This window comes from Cebus imitator, unplaced genomic scaffold, assembly GCF_001604975.1.
Source record: "Cebus imitator isolate Cc_AM_T3 unplaced genomic scaffold, Cebus_imitator-1.0 Scaffold256, whole genome shotgun sequence".
In the NCBI taxonomy this organism is placed as follows: domain Eukaryota; kingdom Metazoa; phylum Chordata; class Mammalia; order Primates; family Cebidae; genus Cebus; species Cebus imitator.
The window spans coordinates 1,678,699-1,692,789 of record NW_016107571.1 but is presented as its reverse complement, the minus strand read 5'-3'; the positions used below and the strand labels follow the sequence as shown (position 1 = coordinate 1,692,789).

General features: G+C 50.4%; 1 protein-coding gene across 1 annotated transcript in view; it reads right to left on the bottom strand.

The window, feature by feature from the left end:
* SLC6A17 (solute carrier family 6 member 17) overlaps positions 1 to 12,904 on the bottom strand; it is a 49,144-nt gene extending 36,240 nt beyond the window's left edge. Inside the window, exon 1 of the mRNA XM_017499304.1 lies at positions 12,536 to 12,904. The gene's annotated coding sequence lies outside the window, so the exon portion shown is untranslated. The remainder of the gene's footprint in view (positions 1 to 12,535) is intronic.
* Between the last annotated feature and the right edge of the window lie 1,187 nt (positions 12,905 to 14,091).

Below are 14,091 nucleotides of genomic sequence, written 5' to 3'. Positions count from 1 at the left end.
TGACAGTTCCCATCTCCCAGGGAGGGCTGCTGTGAGGGTCCAGTGAGCGGCCGCACATAGAGTGCCTGGCACAGAGCTTGGCACACAGAAAGGACCCAAATGGTAGTGGCCACTGCCTGGAAGCCTTGCTTTGTTTACTTTTATACATTTAAAAAAATATGTAAGTCCCTATATTGATATTTGGCCCCATAAATCCCATTTCTCCCCAAGAAAGGCCAAAGGGAGCTGACCGTGGGAGTGGAGGTGGGTGGAGAGAAGCAACCTGCACCATCTCAGCAATGCCCACTTTCTTCTCCAGAACCGGCGTCCACCTAGAACAGCCCCTAGAAAGTTCTACCATATGCCACACTCCAGTGTCAAAGGAAGCCAGGCAAAGGTCCCACGGCTCCCAGCTTGGATCCAAAAGACCAGCAATATTATTATTAATAAAAACAAGGCCTTGTATTAAAAGTTTAGCATTATTGTTATTAATTAAAATGTACCTCATGTTTGGAATAGCTTGAGCCCATTTAAAACCATTTTTTTACAGACCCTACTGTTGCGATATGGGGAGGCGATCCTGCTCAGGAGTAAGCCAACCTGGGTTCCAACCCCAGCTCACTGTGTGCCAGCCACCTGGCCTGGGCAACTTTTCTAGCCATGTGCTGGTGAAAGGTCAGCTTTCAGAGCAGAGCCTGGGAATCCAAATGTATCCAGCCAGTGACCCCACAGCTTTGTCTGGGAGAAGCACCAGGATCAGAGAAGGACCCTGAGGGGGCTGATTCTCCTCTTCCCATACCCAAACATCTCATAGAACCAGTCACGATCCAGGCATCAGCAGGCCAGCTAGGTACTGGTCCTGACCAACCTACTGTGCAAACTGGTACCATTGCCCTAACTTCCCTGGATCTCAGTCTTCCTCTGTGTAAAATGGGTTGGCATGGACGGCCTCCAAGACCCCTTTCAGCTCTAGCATATACCCATCGAGGTCTCCTCCCGCATGTGAGTGTGAGCAAGGAGCCACCTGCCCCAGGCACCTGTTAATAATGAATGCGAAAGGTAATTTCTGTCTGCCCTGCCTCCCTCCATCAGCTGAGAGCCCACTGGGGCACATTGGGGATGTGGTGACAGCCAGCCCAGCCATATGTAATTATCCCCCCGTAGTAGCTGGGGTGGGTTGTGAAGTGGGTTTCACGAGCAACAGGTCGGATGATGAAGCTGCATGGACTCTCTGAAAGGAGTGCCTCCATCTCTGAAAGCACAGCGCAGAGGGGCACGAGTGCCGAGCAAGCCCTCGGTGCCAGCTTGTCACTTAGCAACAGAGGTGGCTTGCAGCTCAGAATAGCTCCTGTGAGAGAAGCAGGTCTGAGCAAGTGAACTGCGAATCTTCTTAAAAGGAGAAAAAATAGTGTGACTGGGAGGCAGACAGGTAAAAATATCTCCTGCCACAGGGGTGGTGGCTCCAAGAAAAATTTTCAAGCACAGCATCCGGCAATTAGCTTAAGGTGGTGGGGGATGGCTGCTCTCACCCTGGCGGCAGGACAAAGCCTGGAGCCCTCCACCCCACAGCAGCCAGAGAGAAGGGAAGAGGGGCCCTTCTGGAATGATGACGGCAGCTCCCTGAGCACCCGCCTCCTGGGCCTGGGGTGCTTCTTGCTGGGGAAAGTTGTATCAGGTAACTCAAGGGACAAAGAACAATCTATCTTCCAAGTTAGACTCACCGGGGGAGGTGAGTGGAGGAGCCACCATCTCTGGTGAAGCAGGCAGTCACCTGACTGCAACAACCAAAGACAGCACAGTGCCCACCCTGCCCAACCCCGCCTGATGCTCCTGACCCTGCTACCCTTGGGTCTTGTGGCTCTGGAAAGAGTGCTGTGGACAAGCACATCCCTAAGAACCCCCAAGCAGAGGAGAGCAGCGGGGGTGGTCCCCACTCAGGACCACCATCCAACATCCAACTCAGGTATAATTGGTGGCGAGTAGGACCCCGTGTCCGAGAATGCTTGGCAGCTTCCTGGTTTCTGCAGGACAGGCAGTTATGGCCCAAACTGCTCTTCTAATTACCTTAGAGCCTCTGAGCTTTTACTGAGCCCAAAGCAGGTCGGACCGTTATCAGAGACGCAAATTATTTTTAATTGTTTTATTAAAACCGCTGACAGTCATCTGGGGCAAACTGCTCCTGACAGGGCCTGGCCTTGACTTGGACGCTGCTGCCCTCGATGTTCTGGCCCAGGACACAGGCAGCGACTCCGCACCCTTCTTGACCTCTCTCTCCTCCACCCCAACCCAGGTGTCGCAAGTCCTGTCGGTGTGCGCAGCTCTGTCCTCTTCCCACCCCCTGCTCTAGTTCAAGCCTGCTCTCTGGCTAGATGCCGGCAGCAGGCTCCCCGGCTCACTTTCCCCACCAGCATCCTACACATTGCCTTCAGTGGCATCTTCTGGAAATGCCACGCCGCCTCACTCCCGCTGCCTCCTGAACGGAGCCCAAGGCCCTTTCCGAGGCATTTGGACCCCCTCCATCTCCTGGGCCTCGGCTTCCACTTCCTCCCAGCCCACTCACCACTTACTCTAGATTAACCACTTCCCATCCCCTGATGGCTAAGGCCTTCTAGGTCCCCTGCCTTGCCTCTGTGACACCTCCTGCAAGTCTCTTATTTAGCATTAATGTGCTGCCCTTCCCAGCACACTCCTCATAACACTCTTCTACATTATTTTACTATTTGGCTGTCTGGTACAACTAGTTGTTGTTACACCTGATCCCTTTTCTAAATAAACAGCAAGCTCCCTGAGGCAGGATCGAAGGTGTATTCAGCTTTGTGCCCACCCTTCACTGCTCCCTACCGCCCCAGGGCCTTGCACACACAGATGATCCTACACATTTCTGTGGGCAGAACATGGTACTTACAGGTGTTCCAGGGTCCCTGCCTTCCAACCCTCTGAGAACAACCTGCTTCTCATGTTGAAATCGTACTACTGTCTCACCTTTGAAGCAAAGAGGCAGGGGTAAAACACTAACAGCAGTGACTAGAGAGACATTTGAACCTACCAGAAGTCTGCAAGTCCCAGCCAGGGGGACTCTCGCCCAGTTCAGCCCTGCAGCACACACGGGGAGAACCCCAAGACTTGGAAGCCAGTTTCTGTTTCTCATTCATCCGTAAAATAAGGAGTGTTGCTTGCCTGCTTACCTACCAGCTGTATCTGGCTACCACATGGATGGAAGGAGAAAGAGAAAGAAAAGCTTATTGAAAGTCAAATGTACAGAGTGGTGATTTGGTTTTTTTTTAACTCCCTATCACAGATTTGTTGGGTTTGTTTTGGTCTTTCATTTCATACCTCAGTTGACACCATCTTTGCTTCTGCAAGGCCAAATCCTGGTAGCTTATTATAATATGAGCTTGATAAATATCATATGATTGAATTGAATGACTGCACAAATGAGTTGATCCATTCTTGAATTCCTCAGTTTCCAGAATCTGTTTATCCAGCTTCCAGTTTCTCCCATTTTCTGATGCAATATTCTGACGCTAAGACCATATCATGCCCCAAGGATGCCCCAAGTGACAGTGTGAAAGCCAGGATACACTAAGAAGCCTGGCCATCCCTTTGTGACTTTTTGCCACTTTGAGAGGAGTCAGCATTTGTGCTGTGCCTTCCCTACTTTGTAGACAGAATCCCTCCTCACCACCGGGAAATAATCTTAGGGTGGGCACAGTCCTGACACACAGCATGCCATGGGACTGGTGGGATTTCTTGTTCCAAACAAGAAATCTAGCTGAGGAGCCAGTGGCATCTTCTGCAGCCCTTTCTCCCCTTCCTGTTGCATTTGCCAAGTCTGTTCTCGTCAGTCGATATCTTGTTTTCTTAGTCAAGAAGGAAGGGAAGCAGGAAAGGGGCAGATGGTCCAGAGCGGGAGGAACTGGCACTGGAAAATGTGTGTGTGGCCAGTGCAAACAGATCTTGTGGTTCCATCTTACCATCTCACGTGGGAGAACGGATGCTCTGTGTGCCATAAACAAGGGCAGCCCCAGGACTGCATTCTCTCTCTACCCCACCCATGCATTCTCTCTCTACTGGAATTCAAGTACTGAGGGATCCACTGAGGGAACTTCTGAAGGCAGAATGGGGTGTAGTAATAATAACAATGACAACACAGCACATAGGCCATAATTCTTGATTACCATCTCTGTGGCAACCACCATGCTGAGCCCCACACGGATATTAGCTCCTTAATTCTGTCAGTAATTATATTATATCGGGTAGATACCACTATTATTCCCATTTTACGAATGAAGACATGGAAGCTCAGAGGGATAATTGTTTATATTTCATTGAATCTAGGATCCTTCGATGCTGGCACTTTCTTGAACTTACCAGAAAGGCGTCCATTGAAGGTTTCCACCCAACTAGGGTGAGCTGCTACAGACCCACAGTCATTCTGAAACTGCTGTTGATTGCATATCATGTCCTGATTTTAAAATGTGGCAATGTGCAAAAGTATACATTTTGGAACTGATGAAGTAAGGCAAGTCATCCAAAGCCCTGGATCTGCACTGACAGACTGACCTTGGAGCCTGACTCTCAACCTCAATGCTATCATGGGTTTTAGAGCCAGGGAAACGTGAAGTCCTGCTCTGCCATTTATGCGATGTTAGTCTTTGGGAAAGTACGCAACCCCTCTTGGCTTTACCTTCTGGACCCGAAAAGATAGGGATGAAGGATGCTACACCTCGTGGGGCTGTCATGAGTATAAAATGAGGTAACACAAGAGTTGTCCTCAACTCAGGCCAGGCCCTCGGGGGCGTGCCATCAACCAGTGCCAGCTACCACCTTCTTGTGAGAACATGTGGGAAAAAATGGGCTTAACCAGAAATCAAGGTGTACCCACCCACATCCCACAATGCCCTGGAGCTGGGTGGGACATGCAGACATGCACGTGGAGCCCAAGACACAGTGGGCTAGCGGGGTATGCTGGGGCTCAGTTCTCCCACTTATACTTCCCTTTTGGCCTGGAAGGAAAATAGAGCCCAGCAACTCCTATAAACTAGAGGTATTGCTGAAACAGGGGATTTTAAAATAGCCCTCTTGCTGTTTTTTAAATCTCTTTCCTTCCTTCCTTTCCTTTACTTCTTTCAACAAATATTTGCTGAACATTATGTGCTAGGCCCTGTTCTAGCACAAAAGAGAACAGAGCAAATAATGTCCCTGAGCCATGAGATTTATATTCTAGTGCAGAGGGACAAAAATCAGACAAATACATAATTTATAGTGTATATACAGACGTATACTATATCTGATAGTATATATAAGTATTTCAAATAAACATATACAATATAGCGTATGAGGAGGCGGAGCAGAGCAGGGATGCTACAGCAGAGCTGGGGGTTAAGGAAGCATGCTCTAAGAAGGCGACATAAAGACTTGAACAGAGTGAGGGAGTGGGCCACGTGGATGTCCTGGGAAAGCATTTGGAGCACAGGGAAGAGAAAGTGCAAATGCACTGAGGCAGGACCTGCATGCCTGGTGAGTACAAGGAACAGCCAGCCAGCCAGAGGCCTAGAGCACGCTGAACAACAGAAGAGTGGAAGGTGCTGGGCTAGGAAGACAGCGACTGTCCCGAGCAGGCAGGACTCACGGAGCACGGAGAGGAGTTAGGGTTTTCTTTCAAGGCTAATGGGAAGCTGTTGGAGGTTTTCAAGCAGAGGAGTGATATGACCTGAGTGTTTTTTATTTTATTTTATTTTTTTACTTTTTTATTTTAATTTATTTTGTTTTTTGAGACGCAATCTCGCTCTGTCACCCAGGCTGGAGTGCAGTGGTGCAATCTCAGCTCACTGCAACCTCCGCCTCCTGGGTTCAAGCAATTCTCCTGCTTCAGCTTCCTGCATAGCTGGGACTACAGGCGTGCACCACCACGTCCAGCTGATTTTTGTATTTTTAGTAGAGACGGGGTTTCACCATGTTGGCCAGGATGGTCTCGATCTCCTGACCTCATGATCCACCCGCCTCAGCCTCCCAAAGTGTTAGGATTACAGGTGTGAGCCACTGTACCTGGCCTGACCCGACTATTTGTATAGGGATCAATGGCTGCTGGTAGGACAAGTGAGGAAACAGGGAGGGTAGGTAAGCAATAATGGTGATGTTGATCAGGCTACTGGATGAGGCTTGAGTTTTGAAAAGAAAGGGAAACTGAGGCCCTGAAGTTCTGAAGGGCACACTAGGTCTCAGACAGATAAATGGCCCATGAGAGTATACCAATTTGGAAAAAGAAAAATTTTAAAAACCAGATGTGCAAATAAAAGTCCAGGAACAACTAGTGAAAGCCTCGCTTCTTTCTTTCCTCATTCATGGGGGGACCACTATGGGGACAGATGAGTCCTCGCAGCAGCTGCCAAAATCATCTGACCTGGATTTTCTTAAAGTCACTATTTTCTGTTGTCTCAGAAAGAGACAGAGGGAACCGAGGGTGTCCAATTACCTGAGTTACCAAACGGACTGCTGAAGAGCTCTTGAAGGAATAGTGATCAGAAACCCTTAATTACAGTCCCCACATGATGTCTCTTTCCTGAAAATGAGAAGGGTTTGTGTCTCTTTCCTCACCAGGCTTCAGTGCATCTTTGTAGAGGGCTGGGCAGAAAAGTATCCTATTGAGACAAGCCACAGGTGACCCACTGTGCTTACATATGTTATTTATCCTCCCAAAAACTTGAGATAAAATACAATTCTTATCTTTCAGACAAAAAAGCCTCTATCATGTACAAGATTACCCAGCCATAAAATGGAAGACCAGGGATTCAGACTGTCATCCACCAAACTGTAGCTGTATTTATTTTCTGACATACTGGTATGTTCCAATCTTTTGCATTTCATGGCACAGAAAATAACACTGGCATGGCACACTGGGGTACGTGAAGGAGGTGCCACCATGCTAGGCCATCCCAGGCTACTCCAAGGGATGAGGGCGTCATTATTTCTGGGCCACATGCTACCCATCTGTGGCACTGGTTGGGAAGTTTTGCTGTGTACCATCCAACCTTGCAAAATGATACACTGTGCAAAATGATACATTCAGGAAGTCAACAGTGGAATGAGCCCATCTACCATCATTTCTCCCAGAGGTCAGGAACTTGCTCACTTAACCAAGTCCTCTTCCAAAATTCACAATATAAAACAATTTGGGGAACTGGTCAAGGAGATTCCTTCCAGCTGTTCTAAAGGAGTCCCAAATACTAGCAGGCAGATGGCCCCAGCGGTGTGGCAGGACCATGGACAGCGCCCACCAGGTCATTCTGGGAGCCAGCCCCAGGTTGCACAGCAAAGAAGAACATCTGCTCTCCTTCCTTTAGATCTGGGCAAAGGAAGGCAGGCCCAAGTCCTCAATGAATACTCACTTGGCAGTATTCATAGTATTCCTTCCGGAACCACCCTATCAAGTGACTATTCATTCCTCTTGCAAGGTAGCTTTAGCAAACATTGCTTCTGCCCTATTTAGAGCTGGTGTGGGATTTAAAGCCTCAGGAACCCAGGAGTCTTATAATTAAAGAAAAATGTAGCTGGTAGAATTTTGGGTGTGGACCAGTGAATTCCACTTGCAAGCAAATAACAGGTGGTAAATAAGTGGTACGCAGAGTCCAGCAGAAATTCTAACTAAATCAGTAATTAGAAATGATGGAGTACAGTGACAGGCAACTTGTTATCTTCAAATAAACTGCTAGGTACACTTGGGGAGGGAGAGTGGCAGCTCAGTAGGACAACTGCAGCTAATGAGGTGACCCCACGGCCTGTGAGCTGGGGCTCTATATGTGACTCCGTCCCACTCCACAAGAGGACATAGAATGGACTAAGCTCCGTAGATGGGGACTTAGGCAGCCTAGGACTCACCTGACCCAGAATTAGCCTCTACCAAAATATACCTGGTTCTGAATATGAGAATAAGTGTATACAGTAATTCATATTGCATCTGAGCTCATGTTCTTACATGTGAATTTTCTGTACATATTAAATATCTAACTATATTTTTTTTAAAAAACTGGATTTGCCCATAAATGAGCAATGTTTTAAGATTCACTCATGGGAGGAGGAGGAAGAAAAAGAGAATTATCAAAGGACTTATCTCCACAAAATGGCTGCCTATGAAGCAAGGGTTTCTGGGAAGTCCTCTTCATCCACTGAGGGTGAGGAGCCTTAATACTTACATTCAGTTATCCACCTTCAGGAACTTCCTGAGATCTCAGGTGGTCTGGAGATGATGGGCAGGCTAGGACAGCATGGGCCTGTTCTGGGGCTGGCCATTCTTCAGAGAAAAAGAAGAGACAGAGAAGCTGGAGGAATCAGTACCAGGTTTCCCAGAGTGGCCAAGGACACGTGTGGCAAAGCTCTGGAGTGAGGAGAAAGTGGGCTCTCCATGGGACAAGATCAGGAAGTCTAGGAAGAAGCATGCAGCACCTCCCCCAAGCAGCCCTGCCAGCAGCTGCTGTTAATAACCTTGAAGTGTTAGCAGTTTTGCTCTGGGGTCTGGAACTCACCAGAAACTACTGCAAATCGCTGGCATACACTCTTCAGCAGAGAAACCTGACCCACCAAGCTCCCATCAGCCAGTGGCTGTCCTTGATTCTGCATATGCAGAAACTCTCAGGGCAACATCCACCCGGCTCTGACTCCTCTCACTGCTCCACACATGAACCCCTGGCGTGGACAAATTTTAAGGGAATGAGGTCAAGGGCAGTAGAGGTCAGGAAGAGAAGGGCAAGGAAAGGACAAAAAAGCACCAAGATGGAGCCTGGGATCTTTTTCTGGATTTCAACCCACCTGGAGCAAAATACCATACTCCCCAAACCTTGGACGTTTGCTTATGTTCGTTTTCCACCAATGTGCAATTAGTGCAGGCCCATTTCCCCTTTTCCCCGGGCACTAGCTTAAAAAAACTGGACCCGCAGGTCTAGATAATCTTGTCTGCTTAAATGCTTAGGTTGTCAGCATTTATTAAGAATGTATTACAGAAAACTATCACATAAAGGTTAGGAACATGAAGTTTGGACTGACAGACTTCCAATTCTTTGGTTGCCACTCACTATCCATGTGACCGCAAGCAAATTATTTAACCTCTCTGAACCTTAAATTTTACAATCTGTAAAGTGCAGATAGCAATATCTGCCTCCTGGGATTGTAGTGAAGATTAAATGAGATGGTCTGGAAATAAAGCACTTAGCACAGCACAGAAGCCTCAATAAACAACTGGATATTATCAATTTGTGCCAAGTACAGTGTGAGCTGCTGGAATCCGGAATGCACTTACCCCTCCTAAAAGCATGCAAAGTAGGCATTTCCTCACAGATCACTGTCCCACTTGAGTTTGGGATAGTGCTCTAGCAATCAGATCTACCTATGGCACTGTGCTTCTGACCTCTGCAGCCAGCAACATCAGTCAGGGGCTGAGGTGACATGTTTTTTATTTTGTTTTCCCATCCTGGTGCTCCAATGTTTGGCTGTGAGGACTTAGAGCTCAGCCTGGGAGCGAGTGATAACTCAGAGCTAGTTCTAGCAAAAAAGCTTAAACCCATATTCCCTTTAAACTATTCTGCTGCTTATCTTAGCAGCTTTAAAGGGATTAATAATGAATTGTCCTGCTGCAGCAAACCTGGACAGAAAAGGAGTCTAAGGGAAGGGAGGGTGCACAGGCAAAAGGAAACTGCCTCTCTGGAATCTTCTCATCTGTTTCTGTCATCCTTGGAGTTTGCTCCTAGATCCAATGGGGAGGACATTGGCTCCAAAATGAATGGCAATGCATACACACATGTGCATGTGAGCGCGCGCGCGCGCACACACACACACACACACACACACACACACACATTTCCAGTAGCAGATTGGAGTCCCCAGAGCCAGCATGGCTTCCTTCTTGCTGCAGTGGGGATCCCCTTATCTCCTTCACTCTTAAGGCACACACATCTTAGCTCAGCACCAAAATCTGGACATTTTACAGAAGGAGAAAAGTAGGGGCCCAGGATCCTTCAGGAAAACAGGAGTCACACACCTCCCTTTTCCTCTCCAGGAGAGGCCAGCCTCAGTTCTCCTGAACAGTTCTCTTGTAGCTTTCAATTCTATTATGGATAGAATGACTGGGGAGGAGGATGTCAAGACCTGAACAAAGAGAAAGGACCCCTGAAGTCCACCCAGCACGTGCTGCAGCTTGGGACAAGGCCACAGTCAGAAGCAACCCAAAGGAGTCAAGGTCTGTCCTGGATTCACCCCAGAGCTGTTGCAGGTGGCCAAGGGCAGCCAGCAGACCCAGCACAGCTGAACCCCACCCTACCCCAACACTAATCCTGCTTTTAATGAGGCTTCCTAATTTAGGGTCTCATGGAGAGACTTGAGGGTTGGAAACAGGCCTATGTGAAACTGAGTTACGGGTCCTTCTTGATCACATGGGAAGCACCGAAACTTCATGTGTCTTCACATCTCCTTTCATGGTGGTGGAGCAGAGGCAGTGAGAGAAAGAATTGCCTCTGGTTACGGCCCATAAGGGAAGGGTTGGGGAACTAACATCTGATGAGCACCTGCTGTGTCTAACACCTGGCTCAAAATAAGCCTGCAGAAAAAATATCATAGGCATCTCAGTTTTACAGCTGAGGAAATTGAGACTCCCAAGGTGAAGTGACTTGCCCAAGGTCACCCCACCAGCACATGGCAGAACACTGGGCCCAGTTCTGACCACAATCACAGAGCATTTCCACTCCCTCCCCTTCAACTCTCCCCATCTCCCTGCCCAGCCCAGCCTGGCCCTGCTCACCTTCCCATGGAGTCAGAGCTCCAGGAAACTTGCTCAGCAGCCAAAGTTGTGCTTAGCTCCCTCAGAGAACTTGCCCATCTCTGCCCGAAACACTTGGGCTCAGGCCATTCCTGCTCACGAGTCCTGCTAAAGAACTCCATTCAACTCACAATCAGCTGACACACGACTCTGTGAGTGACTCAGGCCAAACAAACTCACTCCAATCAAAGCTGGTGGGCACGATTTGCCTCCTGCACTGAGTCACCCTCCAGGCTGAGCTGCAGGGATTCGCTGAAACTCAACCACCTACTTAGCCACAGATGTTCCATTAGAGAAAAATCCGGCAGCGGAGCTAAAGCCTCTGATGGTCCCCGTGGATGGGCCATGGCCAAGGACAATCAGGTGTGACCTCAAAGCTCTTCCTGCCCAGGTGATGGGTCTGCCTCACAGAGCCATGGGATAATGTAGCACAGAACGAGACATAAGAACCCCCCACTGTTAACCTCAGCACACTCTGACCTTGTTCTCCAGACATCAATCAGCGTGGCCAGCAAGGCCTTCACAGTTAGGCGCTAAATAAAGTTTTGGTTGAATTTTTTTGGAGCCATTACAGGATTGTCTTTGTTCCTGAAGTTCCTGTTAACAAGGACAGTGCCCAGAAAAAGAATCTCCCTTCTCATTACCACTTCTCTGTCTCCCCAACTCATCCCCATCTGCTGCAAGTTCACAGATGAATTGCCCCAAAGGTAGCTCTGGTTAGAAATCTCCAAATCCAAAAGGCCTGTTAAAGTATTTCTTTCTTTTTTTTTTTTTTTTTTTTTTTATTTGATTTTCTCTTTTTTTTTTTTTTTTTTTTTTTTTTAAAAAAAAAAAAAAAAAGGAAAGTGGAATGGGATCAAAAATATTTTCTAAAGCCAACTTGACAGGGCCTAGGCCCTGTAAGGTGAATGGCCTTGGGATTTCTGAACTTGATTTCTGACAGGCCTGTCTGGCCTTTAAAAGGAAACATCACGCTTCTTTCTGAGGCGGCCGCGCCCCTGGGGGAGCGGCCCTCTCTGTAGTAAAGCGAGCATCCATCATCGCTTCAGAGCACAGCACACACAGGTATAAATGTAGCAGAGGCCTCTCGCCTAGCCAGGACGACGCCCCCTCCAGATGGGCACCCCACGCACGTCCCCTATCTCAGCCATTCCGTTCCCCCAGATGCGCTTCCCACAAAGGAGGAAGGGCTCTCTGCTAGCTCCCAATGCAGCAAGGACCAGCCCCAGGACTGGGAATTAAATATTCATCTCGGGCTTAGCGTTCTGCTTCGCTGCCAATGCTACTGTCAAGGTCACAGGCCTGAGGCCGAGCGGCTGGGGCTGGGGTCTCCAGATGCACAGGAGGCTCCCAGTGGAATTGCGCCCTGGGCGCGCAGTTTCGAGCCGCGGATGGGCCGAGCAGGCCCCCTCCCGGTTCTCCGCAGACGCTTGCCTCTGCAGCTCAGCCCAATTTCCTCCGGAGTTCTTGGGCCCTCTTGAGCACCAGAAGCTGAAGCCTGGTGTCCAACCCGTGCGTGCGCCTCTGGGCACCCCGATGCGCGAAGGAGAGCGGGTCCCGGGGCCCCGTCGCCAGGCAACGGCGGCTGGAGCAGCGAGAGGAGCGGGGGACCGGCGCAGGGTCGAGCGGCTGCGGGGAGAGCGCCGCCTCGCACCTTGGTCCTCAGCCCTCCCTGGCTGGGGCGGGGCCAGAACAGGGAAAGTTGCAATGGCCGGCCCGGTGAAGCCAGGCGGGGCGCGGTAGGCGACTCACCTGTCACGCGTGGGCAGTCGCGCAGACTCGGCCCGTGCACTCCCGCCGAGCAGCCGCGGTCCCCGACGGGTTGCGGACGCACAGCTCCTCCCCCGGGCCACAGGCCCCGGGCTGGGGCTTGGGCGACCGGAGCTGCGCGCCGGCGCACGCGACTCCACTCGCTCCTCACTCCCAGCCTCACCGCCAGTCCCAACCCGGCTCCCGCCCGCTGCGCGCTTTGGGCTCAGGGGAGCCGCGCGGGGACCCAGGTCTCGCGTCGGAGGGAGTGCGCGGGGCTGCGAAGACTGTGGCCGAGTGCCGGCCTCCCTGCGCCCTGGTTGTGCCGGCTCTGCGGAGCGGAACGGAGCTGGGCGGAGCGCGGCGCGCACTGTTCCCTCGCTTTCCGAAAGGCCACCCTGGCGGCGGGGCGCCGTGACGCAGGCTTGACTCACGCGCGGGCCCGCGTCAATGCGAGGCTCTCGGGCCGCGAGCGAGGCTCTGATGGCCGACGTAGGCAGAGAGGGTGGGCGGTGGGCAGGGGGCGGGAGGCAGGAGAGGTAATTGCAAGGCGGCTTAGCCTCTTGAGGTCCCTGGTCAGGGGACGCAGACCCTGGAGCCCTCGCCAGGGCTTTTGCCCTCTGAGGGGAATGGGGTCCCAGTGGTTAAAGCCCTCCTGGGCCCTGGGCCTCGCTTTCTTCTTTTCAGACTCACCTCATTCAGCCTTCCTTCATGAACTCAATCTCACTCCATGGGGTTATTTCCCCTGCGCTAAACATTTCCACCTCCATGCTTCTGTTCCCTTTCCTCGGGATGCCTTTTCCACTCCTCCGTCCTTCCATCCTACCATCCCGCAAGGCCGTTCCCTGTGCAGGTCAACTCTTCAGGACATCACTTATCTGTTGAGCACCTGCTGTATGCCAGGGGCTACAGAGGCTCAAAGGATCACAAGGTGAGGGAATGGAACCTCCTGGAGAGGCAGTGTGAGTTGACCCAGGTCTTCACAATACAAAGCAAAAGGATAAGTAAAGTGGGGGTACAGTGGCAGGGAAATTCTGACTGGTCTCTGGGTAGGTCTCTTGGAGGATCCTGGCCTAAAGGATGGACAGTCAGAAGGGGAGAAGGATGACCCCTGTGGAGTGGACAGCATGACAAGGGCAGAGATGCAAGAGAGTAGGAACCTGCGCAGGGGAAGGTTGCCTGAGCTGGAGCAGGGGTGGGGGTGATGAGAGGTGAGGTTAGACAGGGAGTCAGGAGCCATCCTGCCAGGGCCTTGGGGGGCTGTTACGGGAGCCTGGATGAATTATCTCTCCTCTAGTGAACACTAAGGGCACCTTTGGCATTGGAGGCAGGTGTTTTGGGAGGAAGTGGAAGATGGTAAGGGCCAAGGTCAAGAATTCTGAAGGGTCTGAGATTTTACACTTGCTATCTAAGTTAACCTGCCGCAGTTTCATGGATGCCAACAGAAGACAGGAAACTCTGGGCCAGACACAAGGACTTTAATTACTCATGACACAGCAGGCTGCAAGAAACTCACATTCAGATCACCTTTCCTTAACTCTGAAATCCCATGGTAGGGA